This window comes from Ceratotherium simum, chromosome 1 (assembly GCF_057802395.1).
Source record: "Ceratotherium simum simum isolate JZ-2026a chromosome 1, ASM5780239v1, whole genome shotgun sequence".
In the NCBI taxonomy this organism is placed as follows: Eukaryota; Metazoa; Chordata; class Mammalia; order Perissodactyla; family Rhinocerotidae; genus Ceratotherium; species Ceratotherium simum.
In genome coordinates this window covers 20,062,610-20,083,077 of record NC_141900.1, presented here as the reverse complement: position 1 = coordinate 20,083,077, position 20,468 = coordinate 20,062,610, and the positions used below count along the sequence as shown (strand labels likewise).

The 20,468-nt window shown below is 39.7% G+C and overlaps 1 long non-coding RNA gene across 2 annotated transcripts; it reads right to left on the bottom strand.

Moving 5' to 3' along the window:
- Positions 1–243: 243 nt before the first annotated feature.
- On the bottom strand, positions 244–18,832 carry LOC147918155 (uncharacterized). Of its 2 annotated transcripts, XR_015553048.1 has the most exons (4): positions 18,602–18,832; positions 10,603–10,672; positions 1,726–1,909; positions 244–1,187 (listed from the first exon to the last, which is right to left on the bottom strand). It is a non-coding gene; the product is annotated as an uncharacterized LOC147918155 (long non-coding RNA). The 2 variants fall into 2 exon arrangements; XR_015553049.1 differs by lacking the exon at positions 1,726–1,909.
- Positions 18,833–20,468: the final 1,636 nt, after the last annotated feature.

The window sequence follows — 20,468 nt, the reverse complement described above, 5'->3', positions numbered from 1 at the left end:
GGGCATAATCTTGGGCCGGCCCCGTGGCTTGGTGGTTAAGTGCGCGCGCTCTGATGCTGGCAGCCCGGGTTCGGATCCCGGGCGCGCACCGAGGCACCACTTCTCCGTCCATCCTGAGGCTGAGTCCCACATACAGCAACTAGAAGGATGTGCAGCTATGACATACGACTATCTACTGGGGCTTTGGGGGAAAAAATAAATAAATAAAATCTTTAAAAAAAAAAAAAAAATACAAAGGGCATAATCTGCTCACCGCAAGACAAAAGTAAATCATCAAGACGCAAGATGGTGGCAGAGAAAGGGCATTTATTAAGCAATAAGCTAGAAAATCAGAAGATGGGGGAACTAGTGTCCTAAAGAACCATCTTAAGGGGGATACAGAATCTGGAAGCAGTTATATAGGCGACTGGATAATAGGGGAGGGGGTTAGGAATGTTGACCCTCTGGTGTTACAGACTGGGAGTCGCCACACCAGATCTTTCAGTTGTCCTGGATATCAGCATAGAATCTCTGTCTGGGGGGTCATCCCATTGCTAGGGAACTTAAAAGATCAAAGTTATTGTCTTATTGCAGCTGGGAGGTACATACACACACAGAGGCCATAAAATCTTCAGAGCAGGTGGATCTCCTAGAAGGTGAATACCCAGCTGGGTTAGTTAATCAGAGGTCATGCAAAGTTACAGTATGGGTTCTTTTCTGCAATATGGCTTCCCTTATGTCAACCTTGTGTTGAGCCAGTATCAATTCCCCCCTTTTGTTCATTCTTCAATCTTGAGAGATATCCTGCTAATGAGGGGCATAGGTTGTTCCATTTCATTGAACCAGTTTCTTAGTAAGATGGTGATGCAGGTGGGCTCCCAAAGTCAGGTCTATATTGTGTAAGCAATTAACTAGGTATTTAATAAGAAGTATTTCTAGAGAAACAAAAAGAAAAACAAGATTAATGGTGGGAGCAAATCATAAACCAGTTTCTGAGTCCAGAGGGCAACCAGTCAAAAAGACTTCCAGATGTCAGAGTCAAAGCATCTTTTGCAGTTTGAAATGTCTCTGTTGATGTCATTGGGTGGTCAGGTATCTTTCTTAGTGGCTTACACACAGCAACAGACATGAATCTCTCTTAAGTTTATATCAAGTTGTCCAGCTTTGGTTTTCAGGGCTTCAGGAAAAAGTTTCAGTTCTCAATTATTCTAAATGAAAATGATGGGAAAAAAATGGAAAACATTAGTTTGGAGACTTGTAGCCAAACATTTCAAGAAACTAGAAGAATTCAAGAGTCAGTCCAGTTAACAGATATAAGACAAAACCTCAAAGACAACTATCAGAACTAGAACCTAAGATCCATGAATGTGTACTATAGTTTCTATTGAAACATAATTTTCCCCTCTAAAATCACCCTCATTTTTACCAAGGATAGCCAAATTAAGACTCTTTGGTTTGCAAAATAAGTCTAGTTTCAATAAACGTGGCCCAATTATTTACATAAGTATAGCAAGACTAGCAATAGATCATATAGGCTCTTTAAATCTGCTTTACAGGAACTTTTTATAGGGAATTTCAGATTGAACTTTAAAGGCCTCTCGAAGCCTGGAAGACCAAGCCAAGGACTTGTCATCAGCCTCCTCCTGCAATACCTATAGATTTGGGTGGATTCTTCTCTTTTCTTGAGGTTCCCCCAAATATCCTGAGGTTCCTTGTACCTGCCAAGAAGTGACCTTCTTTACTCACCCAGTAAGGTTGCTAGGAACCCTATAAGCAAGGTTCCAGGCCAATATTTCCAGGTGGCTTTATTCCATAAAGTCAAACTTCGTTCCTCAAAAGCTATTTGGTCACATCTGAGTCTGCATGTTTCTCTCAAATATGACATTCCAGTCAAAGCTTTGGTAATAGAACCAATATTTCCAATTGTGTTCTGTTATAAGGAGAACAAATTCTTATTGAACTCATGCAAATAACTACATAGCCATGAAAATAAAAATATTCACTCATTAAGAGTTTCCAAATTTTGGAGGGATCAGGTAGGGAAAAAGATAAATGTTTCAATTCTGCTTACAAAAGTATAATTTTAGCAAATTGCTATAAATCATAATAGTTAGCTTAAGAGAATGAGAAAAAGGTTTCCTTAAATCTGGAAAAAATGAAACATTTAAAGATCAGCAATATCTCAAATGAAGTCATAAAAATTATAATCATCTTCATCAGTTCATTCAATCCTGTGTTATCTATTCAATCAAAGTGACAACCAAAACAGTAAAAAAAAAACCTTAATAGAGAGACCTCAGTCTTTTTGAACATAGGAAATTATTTTAACAAAACATAGATTTTCTATCTTTTAGGTGGACTTACTCAAAGGTAAAGAGAAACCATTTATAATCTCTTTATTGAGAGCAGACTAAAAGTTCAAGAAAATTATCTTTTTAAGAGAGAAAGCCAAATTGTAATTTTGCAACAGCTTACTTTTGACATTAAAACTCATTTACTTAATTAGATTTACTTCAATCTTAGCCAACTTGACCATGCATAAAACTCTTTTGCGGGGTTCATCTTCCAGAAACTTTCTATAACTTTCTTTTTACATTCAGAATTTGTCCCATGCCTTCCTTTTTCCCTTCTAGTACTTTGGGACAAATTTATCTTTCTTAACAAAACAAACAAAAATATTTCCATTCTTTTTTTTTTTTTTTTGAGCAAGATTAGCCCTGAGCTAACATCTGTTGCCAATCCTCTTTTTTGCTGAGGAAGATTGGCCCTGGGCTAACATCCATGCCCATCTTCCTCTACTTTATATGGGATGCTGCCATAGCATGGCTTGATAAGCAGTGCGTAGGTCTGTGCCCGGGATCCGAACCTGTGAACCCTGGGCTGCTGTAGTGGAGCATGTCAATTTAATTGTTATGCCACTGGGCTGGCCCAAATATTTCTATTCTTTATACCTTCTTTACTGAAAACATACATCTTACTTTCCTTGAATACAAAGATGTTTTCCATATTAATTTTTAGTAGAATTTTTAACCCTTACAAATCTTAGTGAAAACTAAAAAGTAAGTAATTATGAACTATCTTTTATATTAGCATTCTAAACACTTTTTATAATTTCTAGAAATCATGTTACTTCATAATACAATCTTTTAATAAAACACAAGATGTTTACTAATAGACCCAAACATTTTTTAGTTTCTCTGTAATAAGAAACCAAAAGTAGATAAACTTAGATATATTTAGCAATAATATTTCAGTATGTAATCTTATTTGAAAATGACCCAGATATTCAATAAATTTTTATCATTTAATTTCACCTAGCAAAACTTCAAAGTTTCAAGGTAGCAGAAAGATTTTCAAAGTTATCTTAAATATACATGCCATAACACATAAAAAGTTCACCCAACACTTTTATTTTTTTCACATCTATTTAGTTTACTCATTCCCAGTAATTATTTAGATTGCTTATAAAGCTTCATGAGACATTAGATAAAATTAGCTATCATTTTAAGTTATTATTTTTGCTCACCAGTTTTGTAATAGAGATAAAATCAGCTTATTTGACCAATAAAGGCTGCATGTCTGCATCATATCCAGTGCTGATAACTCTGTGGACATGTCCATTTTAATCAAACCAACAATCTTAAATAAGCTTTCAGTTATATCATGTTAACTTGAAAGACACTTGGGTTAGTTTCTATTACATTTAGAAATAATTTATATAAGGGCTTACTTGAAGCCAACTGAATAGAGCTCTTTAGAAATTATACCATCCAAAGGTAAAATATGACACATATATAACACATATAGACACACATTCACAGAGACTCCACAACTATTGTTTTAAAATTACTGCCATGAATCAGGTACAGTAATACAAAGCTCCCTAGTTATGAATCCAAATTTTGTTTTAAGCCTTTCTACTAACATTGTGGAGAAGGCACTCAAGATACTAGATTTTTTGTGAAGGTGCTCTTATGGCTGTTTTTCTTGTTTTTTTCCTTTTTTTTTCTTCAGTCCTAGGAATTAGTTATGGGCTAGATATTCCCTGAAGGGTTTGCAAGCTCTTTGAGATAAGGGAAATGGGTGGAACCTGAGCTGCCTCTAGAGCTGTATTTCCAGTCTTGCAAGGATTTTTTTTTAAGGACAGTTGCTCTAATTCCTCAGAAATTGGGTTGTAACTCAAATGACATTATAGGTTGATCTACCTGTCCAACTACATCACAAACGCACAGAGAAATCACTTAAGTTTTCTCTAAGATGGGGTTTCTGGGGCATATTTGCCTTGTCAGTTTCTAACATCCCAATATCTATGAGCATTTTGAGAGGAACAGGGGAGCTTTGGGATTGGAAAAGGGCAAGTGAACTTTGAGCCTCCTTCTAGAGCCATACCTCTGGCCCTGCAGGGATCTGCAAGACAAAGATGGTTGTTTCCAGTTCCCCAAAGAACAGGAAAGAGGTTGACCCACCTTTTCAGCTACATTTTTTCAATTTATAAGTTTTTAAAATTTAAGGATCCATCCTCTGACCTTTGACCAGTAGGATCTTAATAGAGAGTCAACCCAATAAGCATTTGTGGCTTAACTATGGATGCAAGAGGCATCCCCAAAAGAGAATGCAAAAGAAGCAACCCTCACAAGTTCCAGAAAGTTCACTCCCAAAAATAGTCCAAGAAAGCAAAGGCTTCTGCTGCACAGGTGGTAGTGTACTAACAAGCAATGACGGTTTAGACGACCAAGTCCCCCGATAGACTGGGACCCCTCATGACCAAAGAGGTCACAAAGCCAAACTCTCAAGACATAGAACAAGACAAAAGAAAAAAACCCTCATCTTATATGCACATTAACAGCTTTAGCTACGCTTTGGGTCTCTTGGAGCCAGACTAATACCTAGGGAGGAGGTGCCATGGGGTTGCAGATTGTGTGTGCTTTACAGCATACCTCGTCATTGCACAGACATTTTCTTGAGGTTGGCTGGGGACCATTCATCATCTATCTTGTTCCATGACCAATTTATCCTATCATGGGAGTCTTCTTGAGGTAAGTGCCCTAAGGGCTCTTAACTGATTAACCTGTGCCCACCAACTTTTTGGCCTCTTTTGGCTTCCAAGATGTCCCTTAGCAACAACTTCCACCTTATGCACACACTCCATAGGTGGGCCCCACAGCAAAGTTTACCATGGGCCCACCCAGACAACAGGCGTATAGAGATGCCTGCGTCTTGTCCTATCGTTTTTTCCTTTTTATGACAAATGACACAAAGACAGAGACAAGGAAGAATGGTAACTATCTCTGGGAGGAGAAGATCAATAAACCAATGAGTACTCAGTAGCTCGTACTACATACTCCTAGCTAAAAGTAGCCCAATTAGGGAAAATGCAGGCTAAGTGGCTACAGGTGGGGACTGAATGAGTGTTTCCCATTGTTTCAAAATTTTGACACGGCTGGTCAAAAGTATATTTATGCTGCAGCTAGAACCAGATCATGAAAACTTTGGGCATCCCCGAAACCAAGACCCTCACAAAGAAGGCCCTGTCAAGGCTTCCTTCTAATGGCCAATGTAATCCCCTGAGGCTGACAGCAGTTTAGGACCCTTAGCCACAAACAGTAGCACAACCTGCATTTCTGTCTGACCATCCCTGACCACAAAATGGAGTGCAATTGCATTTTTGTCCCACTGTAGTTTTGGGACCCACCCCCCCAACCTGATGATTGTCAAGCCAAGCCCTCAGGACGCAAAACAAGCTTGATAAAATTCTGCAGCTCACTGTAAACATTTACAGCTTTTGGAATCTTTAGGTGCCGGAAGGTGGTGAGCTCGACCCTTTAAAGAAATTTCTCTATTATCTGCCTCTTAAAAAGGAGCCCCAAAGTGGCCACTGTAGTTTTAAATTATCACAGGTGTCTTGCCAGCTGTTTACAGTTATCTCCATTTTAGGGGGCCTTTGCCAAGGTGGCCACAACAAACAAGGTAATTTCTAGACAGAGTTTGTTACAATCACTGAGAAACTCAGTCCCCAAACAGCCAGTTTTAACAAATAAAACAGTTAGACATAGACAAACATGAAAAGACACCAAAATCCCACATGCTGGGACTCTAACCCAGAGCTCAGGACTCTAACCCAATCCTTTTGAGTTTCCCAGAGGCTGTAGCCCTTTCATATTGTCTCCCTTAAACCCACAATCCTAGCCCACGGACTTTAACCCAGCACAACAATCTCACCAGTAGGGCCTCTAACCTATGACTCTGATGAGATATTAGACAATTTTAGACACAGGTGCATTTTAACAAGGTCATCCACCCAAAAGATGTCTCATCCTGGAGCTGTTTACAGACACAGACACAGAAAAACCAGACACCAGTGAACTGGTTCCCAGATTCTGGGTGAAATTCTATACCTCTTCCCACTCAGGCAGGGAGCCCTATCAACCAGATGGTCTTCTCCCTCAAAGAGGGGGACCCCATATGGAGCAGAAGGAAGTTTTCAGTGTGCACCCTCAAGGTGACTTACCCTACTCCAGATGTGAGTCCACTGACCCACCAGTTTCTTTTACTGTGCAAAGGGCACGATCTGCTTGCCCCAAGACAAAAGCTAATCATCAAGAGGCAAGACAGTGACAGAGAAAGGACATTTATTAAACAATAAGCTAGCAAATCAGAAGATGGAGGAACTGGCATCCTAAAGAACCATCTTAAGGGGGGCACAGAGTCTTGAAGCAGTTATATAGGCCACTGGGTTATAGGGTAGGGGGTTGGGAATGTTGACCCTCTGATGTTACAGACAGGGAGTCACCACACCAGATCTTTCAGTTGTCCTGGATATCAGCATAGAATCTCTGTCTAGGGGTCATTCCATTCCAAGGGAACTCAAAAGAACAAAGTCATTGTCTTATTGCAGCTGGGAGGTACATACACAAACAGGGGCCATAAAATCTACAGAGCAGGTGGATCTCCTGGAGGGTGCATATCCAGCGGGGTTAGTCAATCAGAGGTCATTCAAAGTTACAGTATGGTTTGTTTTCTACAGTATAGCTTCCCTTATGTTAACCTTGTGTTGAGCCGATATAAAAAATATAACACCAAAGTTATGGTTTTATTGTCACATGATATTAACCTGTTTTGTATCTAACAGAACAATCTTTTTTTCACTAAATTTTTAATTTTGAGATGATTGTAGATTCACATTCAGTTGTAAGAAATAATAGAGAGAGATGCTGTGTAGCCTTTATCCCGTTTTTCTAGTGGTAACATCTTGCAGAACTATAGAACAATATCACCGCCAAGATATTGACATTGATAGAGTCAAGATACAGAGCATTTCCATCAACACAAGGATCCCTAACGCAGCCATTTTATAGCCACATCACTTTTCTCAAGCCCCTTCCTCCTTCTTAATTCTTGGCAACCATTAATCTGTTCTCCATTTCTGTAAATATGTCATTTCAAGAATATTATATAAAAGAATCATATAGTAACCTTTTGGGATAGACTTTTTTTTCACACAGCATAATTCTCTGCAGATGTATCCAGGTGAAAGGTGAACTATCTTGCTTAAAATTTTCTTTCTGAAAATCCTATCAATACCCAGTTCTCCAAATACTCTTTGAACCAGCCTTATCACTCTGTTTGTTCCCTCACTCTTTTCCATGTGTTTATTCTCTATTTGTATGAGTCACATTTTTAACTTTTTGAAAATAATACTTTGACATAATTACTTTTCATGTGTTTGCCCCCTAGAGATAGTGAAATCGAGAACAAAGAAGTTAAAAATCTTCTGTGGGGGCCAACCCTGTGGCCTAGTGGTTAAGTTTATGTGCTCCACTTTGGCGACCTGGGGTTCACAGGTTTGGATCCCGGGTGGAGACATACGCATTGCTCATCAAGCCATGCTGTGGCAGGCATCCTACGTATAAAGTAGAGGAAGATGGGCACAGATGTTAGCCCAGGGCCAATCTTATTCAGCAAAAAGAGGAGGATTGGCAACAGATGTTAGCTCAGGACTAATCTTCCTCACACACACAAAAATCTTCCGTGGGCTAGAAGAGAAAAAAAGGTTTGAGATAAGCTTTGCTAACTGCAGCTGTGCATACTCAGCATAATCAACTGTTGTTTAAAACTAACCAGGTCTTTCTGTCCCCCCTTATATATGAGTGAGCTGTCTTTCCCAGGATGTCAAGGTCCAGACATCAAGATTTGTCCTCACAAGACCAAACTCAGGCTGAAGACGAAAACTAACCAGAAAAGTTCAGACAGTCAAGGGAAAAGAAATTCAGTCTTCAAGGCAAAACACAGGCAGGTAGGAAGACACCAACCAGCACAGCCACATGCTTCCCCTCCCCTACCTAAAACCCAACACATGCTCCCCCTCGCCTACCTAAAACACCAAACACAAACCCCTACCTTTTTCCCTTTGAGGAGGTGGATCTGAATTCTAACTCTCATCTCCTCATCTGGCTGACTTTCGACAATAAACCTCTTTCCTTGCCACAAGCTTGGCATTCCAGTTATTGGCCTGTTGGTGTGGTGGGTAATCGAACCTCTGTTTGTGTTTGGTAACAATAGTTTCCAGTTGGCTCAGGTTTTTATTTAGAAAACTTGTATCTAGTCAGAAAAGATCAGATCACCTTTTCTCTCCTCCAGTCAGAATAAAAACGTAATCTGCTTTGTTTGAGTTTCAAAGTAATCACAAAAAACATGTTCTTTCTCCAGTTATAGGTTATTTCTGAGAAATCTGTGGTGAGTTAAGAATAAAGAAGTTTTTTTTTTTGTGAGGAAGATTGGCCCTGAGCTAACATCTGCCAATCCTCCTCTTTTTTGCTGAGGGAGACTGGTCCTGGGCTAACAGCCGTGCCCATCTTCCTCCACTTTATATGGGATGCCACCACAGCACGGCTTGCCAAGCGGTGCGTCGGTGCGTGCCCGGGATCCAAACTGGCGAACCCCGGGCCGCCGCAGTGGAGCACATGCACTTAACCGCTTGCTCCACCGGGCTGGCCCCAAGAATAAAGAAGTTTTAAAATAGCACTTTTATCCTATGTCACTGGCCCTTTTTTTATTTTTTAAGCAATGCTTCCTACAGTATATCAGCATAGAGATTTATGAATAATTGGTCAAAAAACCCCATGTGTCCTTCAGACTTTGATTTTTTGCTTTTAGTGAAAAGCATATAGTTTACAACAGAGATCATCACTTAGTAGAAAAGATATGTTTTCTCAGATGGGAAGATTAGAAGCCATTTAGTCCACTCCACTGTTTTGAAGCATGACTAAAATAAACCTTTTTTTTTTTTTAGGAAGATCAGCCCTGAGCTAACATCCATGCTAATCCTCCTCTTTTTACTGAGGAAGACTGGGTCTGAGCTAACATCTATTGTCAATCCTCCTCCTTTTTTTTTTTCCCCAAAGCCCCAGTAGATAGTTGTATGTCATAGTTGCACATCCTTCTAGTTGCTGTATGTGGGACACGGCCTCAGCATGGCCAGAGTAGTGGTGTGTCAGTGCGAGCCCGGGATCTGAACCCGGGCCGCCAGTAGCAGAGTGCATGCACTCAACTGCTAAGCCATGGGGCTGGCCCTAAACTTTCTTTTAAAAATAAATGAACAACAACATACACATAAGTAGAAAGGATAATATAACAAACCCCTGTTGACCTTAAACAAATAGACAGCCAGTATTTCTCCAGCAAAACTGGGCTTATTTGGAATCAGCAAAGCATTGCAATTGAGGTCTACAACATGGCAAGCCAAGTGCAAGTGCCCAGGAACAGAAAGAGGAGAAATTCTCTTGTAGAGGGGAAGAAGAACTTGGGAGGCCTATTATAATGAAAGAGTCCCTTGGGGGAGACTGGGAATTAGAAGAGTAGTGGTTTTTCATTGGCTGAGTTTTGACAGCCTCTCATTGGCTAAGCTTCTTGCCAGGTAAGAAGAGGAAGTCTTTCTTCCTTTTAGGCTCTGCAATGTTGTAGGGCACAAGAGCTCCCCCTTCTGGCCTCCTGATTCCATTTGTGTGTGTGTGTGTGTGAGGAATATTAGCCCTGAGCTAACATCTGTTGCCAATCCTCCTCTTTTTCTTGCTGAGGAAGATTGGCCCTGGGCTAACATCTGTGCCCACTTCCTCTACTTTATATGGGATGCTGCCACAGCATGGCTTGATGAGCGATGTGTCAGTCTGTGCCCGGGATCTGAACCTGTGAACCCCAGGCCGCCAAAGCAGAGCACGCAAACTTAACCACTACACCACTGGGCTGGCCCCCCGATTCCAATTTAAATGAGGAGGTTTTTTTTTTTTTTTTTTTTGGTCGGGAAGATTGACCCTGAGCTAACATCTGTTGCCAATCTTCTTTTTGCTTGAGGAAGATTGTCGCTGAGCTAACATCTGTGCCAATCTTCTTCTATTTTTTGTATGTGGGATGCCACCACAGCATGGCTTGATGAGCGGTGTGTAGGTCTGTACCCGGGATCTGAACCCGCGAACCCCTGGCAGCCTAAGTGGAGCATGCTAACTCAACCACTATGCCACCGGGCTGGCCCCTTAAGTGAGGTTTCTGATTATTAATTTTCACACCTCCATGTAACCATCATTTAAATTCAATATTACTAATATTTGGCCAATCTTGTTTTATACATACCCATCATTTCCCTTAATTCAGAAAATCCCAGACATCATATATTTTCATCCATAAATACTTCAGCATGTATCTGTAAGAGATAAGACACTTTTTAACATAATAGCCCCATTACCACACCAAAAAATAGTAATAACTCTTTAATCTAATATCCAGTCAGTATTCAAATGTTCCCCATTGTCTCAAGCATCTTTTTACAAATGACTCAAAACAGGATGTAAACAAGATCTGTGTGTATTTTTGGTTGATTTTAAAATATCATTTGTTTACTTTTTTATTTTTTAACAGCCTTATTAAGGTAAAATTGACATATAATAAAGGTACATATTAAAGTGTACAATTTGATAACTTTTGACCTATTATTCACCAGATTATTGTCACAACCAAGATGATGAACATATCCATCACCCCCAAAAGTTTCCTCATGTCCTTTGGTAATCCCTGCCTCTCAGTCTCCCCACACATTCCAATCCCTAAGCAACCATCGATCTACTTTCTATAGACTAGTTTGCATTTTCTAAAATTTTTTTTTAAATAATTCTATTTATTTATTTTTTTCCCCCGAAGCCCCAGTAGATAGTTGTATGTCATAGCTGCAGATCCTTCTAGTTGCTGTATGTAGGACATGGCCTCAGCATGGCGGGAGAAGCGGTGTGTCGGTGCGCACCTGGGTTCCGAACCCAGGCCGCCAGCAGCAGAGCGTGCGCACTTAACCGCTAAGCCACGGGGCCAGCCATAAATTTTTAAAAAATGGAATGTATGTATTCTTTTTTGTTCTGGCTTCTATCCCTCAGCATAATTATTTTGAGATTCATAATGTTGTTGCGTGTATCATAGTTCATTCCTTTTTATTGCTGAGTAGAATTGCATTGTACTGATGTATCACAATTTGTATATCCATTCACTTGTAGGTGGACACTTGGGTTGTTTCCAGTTTTTGGCTATTACAAATAAAGCTGCTATGAACATTCCTGTAAAAGACTTTGTATGTACATGTGCTTTATTTTCTCTTTGGTAAATATATTGGAGTAAAATCACTGGGTCATATGGTTTAACTTTTAGGAAACTACCAAATTGTTTTCCAAAGTGGTTGGACCAGTTTACAGTCTCTTCAGCAAAAGTATGAGAGCTATGAAGCTCCACATTCTCACCAACATCTGGTATGGTCAGTCTTTTAAATTTTAAATGTTCAAATTTTAAACATTCTAATAGGTGAAGTCCCTCTTTTCCAACTACATTTCTGTTTAAGGCCAGAGAGTCTTTATAGTCTTCAACCAAACAACATGTTGCAACAGACTGAATGCAAAAGCAGATATAAGAATTCAGCTATCTTCTGTTAGACCAGACATTAGAGACTTGCCAAGATATAAAACAATGCCATTCTTCTCCCTACTTTTTTGTCTTGAAAAATATAGTTGTTTCCATAAAAATATATGTAATGGGTTTATTATTAATATTTTTTTTTTGTATACTTTATTTTTTTTATTTTTTTTTTCCTTTTTTTTTTTTATTTTTTATTTTTTTTATTTTTTGTTTATTGCAGTAACATTGGTTTATAACATTGTAAAAATTTCAGGTGTACATCATTGTACTTCTATTTCTGCATAGATTACATCATGTTCACCACCAAAATACTAATCACAACCCATCACCACACACATGTACCCAATTATCCCTTTCACCCTCCTCCCTCCCCCTTCCCTCTGGTAACCACCAATCCAATCTCTGTCCCTATGTGTTTGTTTATTGTTGTTATTATCTACTACTTAATGAAGGAAATCATACGGTATTTGACCTTCTCCCTCTGACTTATTTCACTTTGCATCATGCCCTCAATGTCCATCCATGTTGTCACAAATGGCTGGATTTCATCGTTTCTTATGGCTGAGTAGTATTCCATTGTGTATATATACCACAGCTTTTTATCCATTCGTCCCTTGATGGGCACTTAGGTTGCTTCCAAGTCTTAGCTATCGTGAATAAGGCTGCAATGAACACAGGGGTGCATGTACCTTTGCAAATTGGTGTTTTCAAGTTCTTTGGATAAATACCCAACAGTGGAATAGCTGGATCATATGGTAGTTCTATCGTTGATTTTTGAGGAATCTCCATACTGTTTTCCATAGTGGCTGCACCAGTTTGCACTCCCACCAGCAGTGTATGAGAGTTCCCTTCTCTCCACAACCTCTCCAACACATGTTGTTTCCTGTCTTGTTAATTATAGCCATTCTGACGGGCGTGAGGTGATATCTCATTGTAGTTTTGATTTGCATTTCCCTGATAGTTAGTGATTTTGAACATCTTTTCATGTGTCTGTTGGCCATCTGTATATCTTCTTTGGAGAAATGTCTGTTCTGGTCTTTTGCCCATTTTTTAATTGGGTTGGTAGTTTTTTTGTTGTTGAGATGCATGAGTTCTTTATATATTTTGGAGATTAAGCCCTTATCAGATGTATGGTTTGCAAATATCTTCTCCCAATTGTTAGGTTGTCTTTTCGTTTTGTTGATGGTTTCCTTTGCTGTGCAGAAGCTTTTTAGTTTGATGTAGTCCCATTTGTTTATTTTTTCTATTGTTTCTCTTGCCTGGTCAGATGTGGTGTTTGAAAAGATGTTGCTAAGACCGATGTCGAAGAGCGTACTGCCTATGTTTTCTTCTAGAACTTTCACAGTTTCAGGTCTTACATTCAAGTCTTTAATCCATTTGGAGTTAATTTTTGTGTATGGTGTAAGGTAAGGGTCTACTTTCATTTTTTTGCATATGGCTATCCAGTTTTCCCAACACCATTTGTTGAAGAGACTTTCTTTTCCCCATTGTATGTTCTTGGCTCCTTTGTCAAAGATTAGCTGTCCATAGATGTATGGGTTTATTTCTGGGCTTTCGATTCTATTCCATTGATCTGTGTGTCTGTTTTTGTGCCAGTACCATGCTGTTTTGGTTACTATAGCTTTGTAGTATATTTTGAATTCAGGGAGTGTGATACCTCCAGCTTTGTTCTTTTTTCTCAGGATTCCTTTAGCTATTCGGGGTCTTTTGTTGTCCCATATAAATTTTAGGATTCTTTGTTCTATTTCTGTGAAAAATGTTGTTGGAACTTTGATAGGGATTGCATTGAATCTATAGATGGCTTTAGGAAGTATGGACATCTTAACTATGTTAATTCTTCCAATCCAAGAGCATGGAATATCTTTCCATTTCTTTGTGTCTTCTTCAATTTCTTTCAGAAATGTTTTATAGTTTTCGGTGTACAGATCTTTCACCTCTTTGGTTAAGTTTATTCCTAGGTATTTTATTCTTTTTGTTGCAATTGTAAATGGGATGGTATTCTTAATTTCTCTTTCTGCTACTTCGTTGTTAGTGTACAGAAATGCAACTGATTTTTGTATGTTGATTTTGTATCCTGCAACTTTCCCATATTCGTTTATTACTTCTAAAAGTTTTCTGGTGGATTCTTTAGGGTTTTCTATATATAAAATCATGTCATCTGCAAATAGTGACAGTTTCACTTCTTCCTTTCCAATTTGGATCCCTTTTATTTCTTTCTCTTGCCTGATTGCTCTGGCTAGGACTTCCAATACTATGTTAAATAGGAGTGGTGACAGTGGGCATCCTTGTCTGGTTCCTGTTCTTAGAGGGATAGCTTTCAGTTTTTCACCATTGAGGATGATATTAGCTGTGGGTTTCTCATATATGGTCTTTATTATGTTGAGGTACTTTCCTTCTATACCCATTTTATTCAGAGTTTTTATCATAAATGGATGCTGGATCTTGTCAAATGCTTTCTCTGCATCTATTGAGATGATCATGTGATTTTTGTTCTTCATTTTATTAATGTGGTGTATTACGTTGATTGATTTGCGAATGTTAAACCATCCCTGCATACCTGGAATAAATCCCACTTGATCATGGTGTATAATCTTTTAACGTATTGTTGTATGCGATTTGCTAGTATTTTGTTGAGGATTTTCGCATCGATGTTCATCAGTGATATTGGCCTGTAATTTTCTTTTTTGTGTTGTCCTTGTCTGGTTTTGGTATCAGGGTAATGTCAGCTTCAGAGAATGAGTTAGGAGCTTCCCCTCCTCAATTTTTGGAAGAGTTTGAGAAGGATAGGTATTAAGTCTTCTTTGAATGTTTGGTAGAATTCACCAGGGAAGCCGTCTGGTCCTGGACTTTTATTTTTGGGGAGGTTTTTGATTACTGTTTCGATCTCCTTACTGGTGATTGGTCTATTCAAATTCTCTACTTCTTCTTGATCCAGTTTTGGAAGGTTGTATGATTCTAAGAATTTATCCATTTCTTCCAGATTGTCGAATTTGTTGGCATATAGTTTTTCATAGTATTCTCTTATAATCTTTTGTATTTCTGAGGTGTCTGTTGTAACCACTCCTCTTTCATTTCTGATTTTACTTATTTGTGCCTTCTCTCTTTTTTTCTTGGTGAGTCTAGCTAAAGGTTTGTCTATTTTGTTGATCTTTTCAAAGAACCAGCTCTTGGTTTTATTAATTTTTTCTATTTTTTTGGTCTGTCTTTCATTTATTTCTGCTCTGATTTTTATTATTTCCCTTCTTCTACTGATTTTGGGCTTGGTTTGTTCTTCTTTTTCCAGTTCCTTTAGGTGCATTGTTAGATTGTTTATTTGAGATTTTTCTTGTTTGTTGAGATAGGCCTGTATTGCTATAAACTTCCCTCTTAGAACCGCTTTTGCTGTATCCCATAAATTCTGGCATGTCGTATTTTCATTTTCATTTGTCTCCAGGTATTTTTTGATTTCTTCTTTGATTTCTTCATTAACCCAGTCGTTGTTCCGTAGCATTTTGTTTAATCTCCATGTATTTGTGGCTTTTCTGATTTTCTTCCTATAGTTGATTTCTAGTTTCATACCTTTGTGGTCAGAAAAGATGCTTGGTATTATTTCAATCTTCCTAAATTTATGGAGACTTGTTTTGTGGCCTAATATGTGATCAATCCTGGAGAACGTTCCATGTGCATTTGAAAAGAACGTGTATTCTTCGGTTTTTGGATGGAATGCTCTGTATATATCTACTAGGTCCATCTGTTCTAGTGTGTCGTTTAAGGCCAATGTTTCCTTATTGATCTTCTGTTTGGATGATCTATCCGTTGGTGTAAGTGGAGTGTTAAAGTCCCCTACTATTATTGTGTTACTGTCTATTTCTCTTTTTATGTCTGTTAATAATTGCTTTATATATTTAGGTGCACCTACATTGGGTGCGTAGATATTTACAAGTGTTATATCCTCTTGTTGGATTGTTCCCTTGATCATTATGTAATGCCCTTCTTTGTCTCGTTTTACAGTTTTTGTTTTAAAGTCTATTTTGTCTGATATGAGTACTGCTACCCCAGCTTTCTTTTCATTGCCATTTGCGTGGAGTATCTTTTTCCATCCCTTCACTTTCAGTTTGTGAGTGTCTTTAGGTCTGAAGTGTGTCTCTTGTATGCAGCATATATATGGGTCTTGTTTTTTTATCCAGTCAGCCACCCTATGCCTTTTAATTGGAGCATTTAGTCCATTGACATTTAAAGTAGCTATTGATAAGTATGTACTTACTGCCATTTTTTAACTTTTTTTTTTTTCCTCAGTGTTTTAGTAGTCCTTCTCTGTTCCTTACTTCTTCTATACAGAATTGATGGTCACTTTAGTTTGACCTCTGTCTGAAAGCTGTACTCTTTAACTACCCTCCTCCCTCCTTTTATGTTTTTGATATCATATCCAACCTCTTTTTTGTGCATTTGTATCCATTACGTTCTAATCGTGGAAATAGATAATTTTTCCTATTTGTGGTCTTCTCTTTTCCCCTTAAATCAGTCCCTTTAACATTTCTTGTAACACTGGTTTCTTGGTGACAAACTCCTTTAATTTTTGCTTATCTGGGAAAATTTTGATCTCTCCTTCCATTTTGAACGATAACCTTGCTGGGTAGAGTATTCTTGGCTGTAAGTTTTTTCCTTTTAGCACTTTAAATATATCATGCCATTCTCTTCTAGCCTGTAAGGTTTCTGCTGAGAAGTCAGCTGATAGCCTTATGGGGTTTCCTTTGTATGTAACTTGACATTCTCTTGCGGCTTTTAGGATTCTCTCTTTATCTTTAATTCTGGACATTTTGATTATGATGTGTCTTGGTGTGGGCCTCTTTGGGTTTATCTTGTTTGGGGCTCTCTGTGCCTCCTGTACCTGGATGTCTGTTTCCTTCCTTAGGTTAGGGAAGTTTTCATCTATTATTTCTTGAAATAGATTCTCTGCCCCCTTGTCTCGCTCTTCTCCTTCCGGGACACCTATAACACGGATGTTAGTGCGCTTGATGTTGTCCCAGAGGTCCCTTAGACTGTCCTCACTCTTTTTAATTCTTTTCTCTTTTACCTGTTCACCTTGGGTAATTTCTTCTAGTCTTTCTTCCAGCTCACAGATCCGTTCTTCTGTATCCTCTACTCTGCTTTTGAGTCCCTCTAATGAGTTTTTCATTTCCAGTATTGTATTCTTCATTTCTGATTGGTTCTTTTTATATCTTCCATTTCTTTGTTGACATTCTCACTGAGTCCATCTATTCTTCTCCCCAGATCAGTGAGCATCCTTAACACTCTTAGTTTGAACTCTCTGTCGGGTAGGTTGCTCATTTCTGTTTCACTAAGTTCCTTTTCTGGGGTTTTGTCCTGTTCCCTTACTTGGAATGTATTCTTTTCCCCCTTCATTTTCCCTCTTTCCTTGTGCTTGTGTCTATGTATTAGGTAGGTCGGCTACGCCTCCTGCTCTTGGATAGGTGACCTTATGTAAGTGATGGCTTAGGAGGCTTCCAGTGTGCTTCCCTCAGTTCTCAATATTCCAGGGTGACCCCTATGTGGGCTACGTGTATCCTTCTGCTGTGGCCTGTTTGCTCTCCCTGTAGGCGCCCAGGAGGCTGAGTTATGCTCCTGGCCAGCTGTTGTAATGCTCAGCTGCTTGTAGTTGTTGTGGGCCCTTCAGTCTCTTTATCAGCTGTGGGGAGCCCCAGCACAGTTGGCTGTAAGTTCTAATACCACATTTGTGTTGCAGTATTTCTTTTAAGTGAGTAGGCCCCCACCGTGGCAGGTTGTTAGGCTCAGGGCCTTACAATTGCTGTAAGCCTCTAGCCTATTAGGTCTCTTGTCAGCTCTCTGAGGATTGCAGCTGGGTGGGGCTGGCCTCAGGCACAGGAGCACCCAATTGTTTCAGGTTTTGGAAGGTGGAGCAAACCTCCTATGTGGGTCTTTGAGAAGCACAAGTCTTCTGCGGCTGAGAAGCCCTGCCGCCCACAGGTCCACACACACAGTCAACACAGTCCTGCCCCGTGTGAGCGCCCCGACCTCCCCAAGTGGACCCAGTCTCTCCAGGGCGGGAGCCCCACACACTCTGCCACCGCCCGACACTCTCCACCCGCTCCTTGTGCACACCCTGCCCCGCTCAAGTCAGCTCAGTTGCCAGGCTGCAGAGAATCCAGTCACCAATCTATGCAGGCCCACTCGTTGCCTGAGGGTTTGTTGTTGGGTGGGGCTAGTCTCTAGGGTGGGCTGCCTGCCCTGGCTGAGCTGGATTAGATCGGCGCTCTAGCGGGTGGAGCAGACCCTGGGCTAGCAGGCCTCAGGGAGAACTCCAATGGCGTCTGTGTCAGCACGCTCACACCAGGCCACAACAATGGCCGCCGCCAATGTCCCAGTCCCTGGAGAGGTCTCACCCCTCACCGAGATGCACTCAGGGCCTATTAGGTGAATCTCTTGTCACCGAAGCACTGTGCACCTTTCTTTCTGGTGATTTTAGGATGCTTTCTGGAACGGGTGAGTTTGTGCGTGGGCCCTTTAAGAGCCAGTTTTAGTTTCTTTGTGAACCGGGTTTTCTGGGGGTGCTACCCAATGCTTTAGTAGCAGGCAAAGTCAGATATTATGCTGCTGGTCTCAATTGTGCTGGGTCCACAAAATGCCCACAGCGGGGGCGCTCCCCGGCTCAGGGCCCCGCGCCTCCAGGGAGGCTGCGTACCTGTGAGCTGCTCCCGGCGGCCGTGAAGCTGGCGGCTTGTGAAGGTGGCGTTTTTCCTCTCCGGAAGGGAGTCTCTGCCTCTTCTACCCCAGTTAGGATTGTCTGTTGTTGTAGGAGTTCCTCTTATCCAGTTTTCAGTTCTGTCTCGGGGTAATTTTTCCAGGAGTAGTTGTAAATTGGCTGTGTCCACGGGAGGAGGTGAGTTCAGAGTCTGCCTACGCCGCCATCTTGACTCCGCCCCCCATTTTTTATTAATATTTAAAGATAAAATCCACGTAAAATGAAATTCACTATGTTAACCATTTTGAAGTGCACAATTCAGTGGTTTTTATTATATTCACAATGTTGTGTAACTATCACCACTATCTAATTCCAAAGAATTTCTATCACCCCAAAAAGAAACCCCATAACTTTCAATTCCCCCTTCATCCATTCCCTGGCAAACAGTAATGTCCTTTCTGGCTCCATGGATTTGCCTATTCAGGACATTTCAAATAAATAGAATCATACAATATGTGGCCTTTTGTGTCTGGCTTCTTTCACTTAGCATTATGCTTTCCGGGTTCATCCATGTTGTAACATGCATCAGAACTTCATCCCTTTTTATGGCCAAATAATATTCCATGTATGAATATACCATGTTTTGTTTATCCATTCATCAGTTGATGCACATTTGAGTTGTTTCCACTTTTTGGTTATTATAAGTAATGCTTCTATTAACATTCATGTACAAGTTTTTGTGTGGATATATGTTTTCATTTCTCTTGAGTGTAGAGCTAGGAGTGGAATTGCTGGGCCATATGATACCTCTGTGTTTAACTGTTTGAGGAACTGCCAAACTGTTTTCCAAAGCAGCTGCACCATTTTACATTCCCACCAGCAATGTATGAGGGTTCCAATTTCTTCACATCTGTGCCAACACTTGTAATTATTATTACTATTTTATTTTTTAAAAAATTGTAGACATCCTAGTGGGTGTGAAGTGGTATCACACAGTGGTTTTGCTTTGCATTTTCCCAACGGCTAATGATGTGGAGCATCTTTTCATGTGCACATTGGCCATTTGTACTTCTTATGTGGAAAAATGTCTATTCAAATCCTTTGCCCATTTTTTAATTGGGTTGTTTGTCTTTTGTTGTTGATTTATAGAAGTTCTTTATATGTTCTGAATACTAGACCCTTATCAGATATAAGATTTACAAATATTTTCTCCCATTTTGTGGGTTGTCTTCACTTTCTTGATAATGTCCTATGATGCACAGAAGTTTTAAAATTTTGGTGCAGCCCAATTTATCTACTTTTTCTTTTGTTCTTGTGCTTTTGGTGTCATATCTAAAAAATTGTTGCCTAATTCAAGGTAATAAAGCCCTACACCTCTGCTAACAGTTTTTTAGTTTTAACTCTTACATTTATTTCTTTAATCCATTTTGAGTTAATTTTTGTATTTGATGTGAGGTAGTGGTCTGAATTCATGCTTTTGCATGTGGATATTTTCAAAGAAAAAGTTATTCTGACACTTGTTAATAACAAGATGATAAGGAAGACTTTATTCTAGAGACTACTGCAATGGGGTTTTGCAGTAGGGGAGAGAGATTGGGCTCAACTCCAAATACAATATGGAAAAGTGAAGATTTATAACAAGGGCCAGGGTTGGGGGGAGGGTCAGTGGATGGAAAATTACTAAAAGGAAACATCGTAAGAGAGGATTATGGCTAAACTGACTTGACAGGACTCTTGCTAAAGCCAGGCCAGGGTGATCAGATGTCACCTGTGGGATGGGGGGGAATGAGGAACTCAACTAGATATCAAGTGTGGTGGTTCTTTCTAAACTGAACTAAAAGATTCTTGCTAAAACTGGGCAATGCAG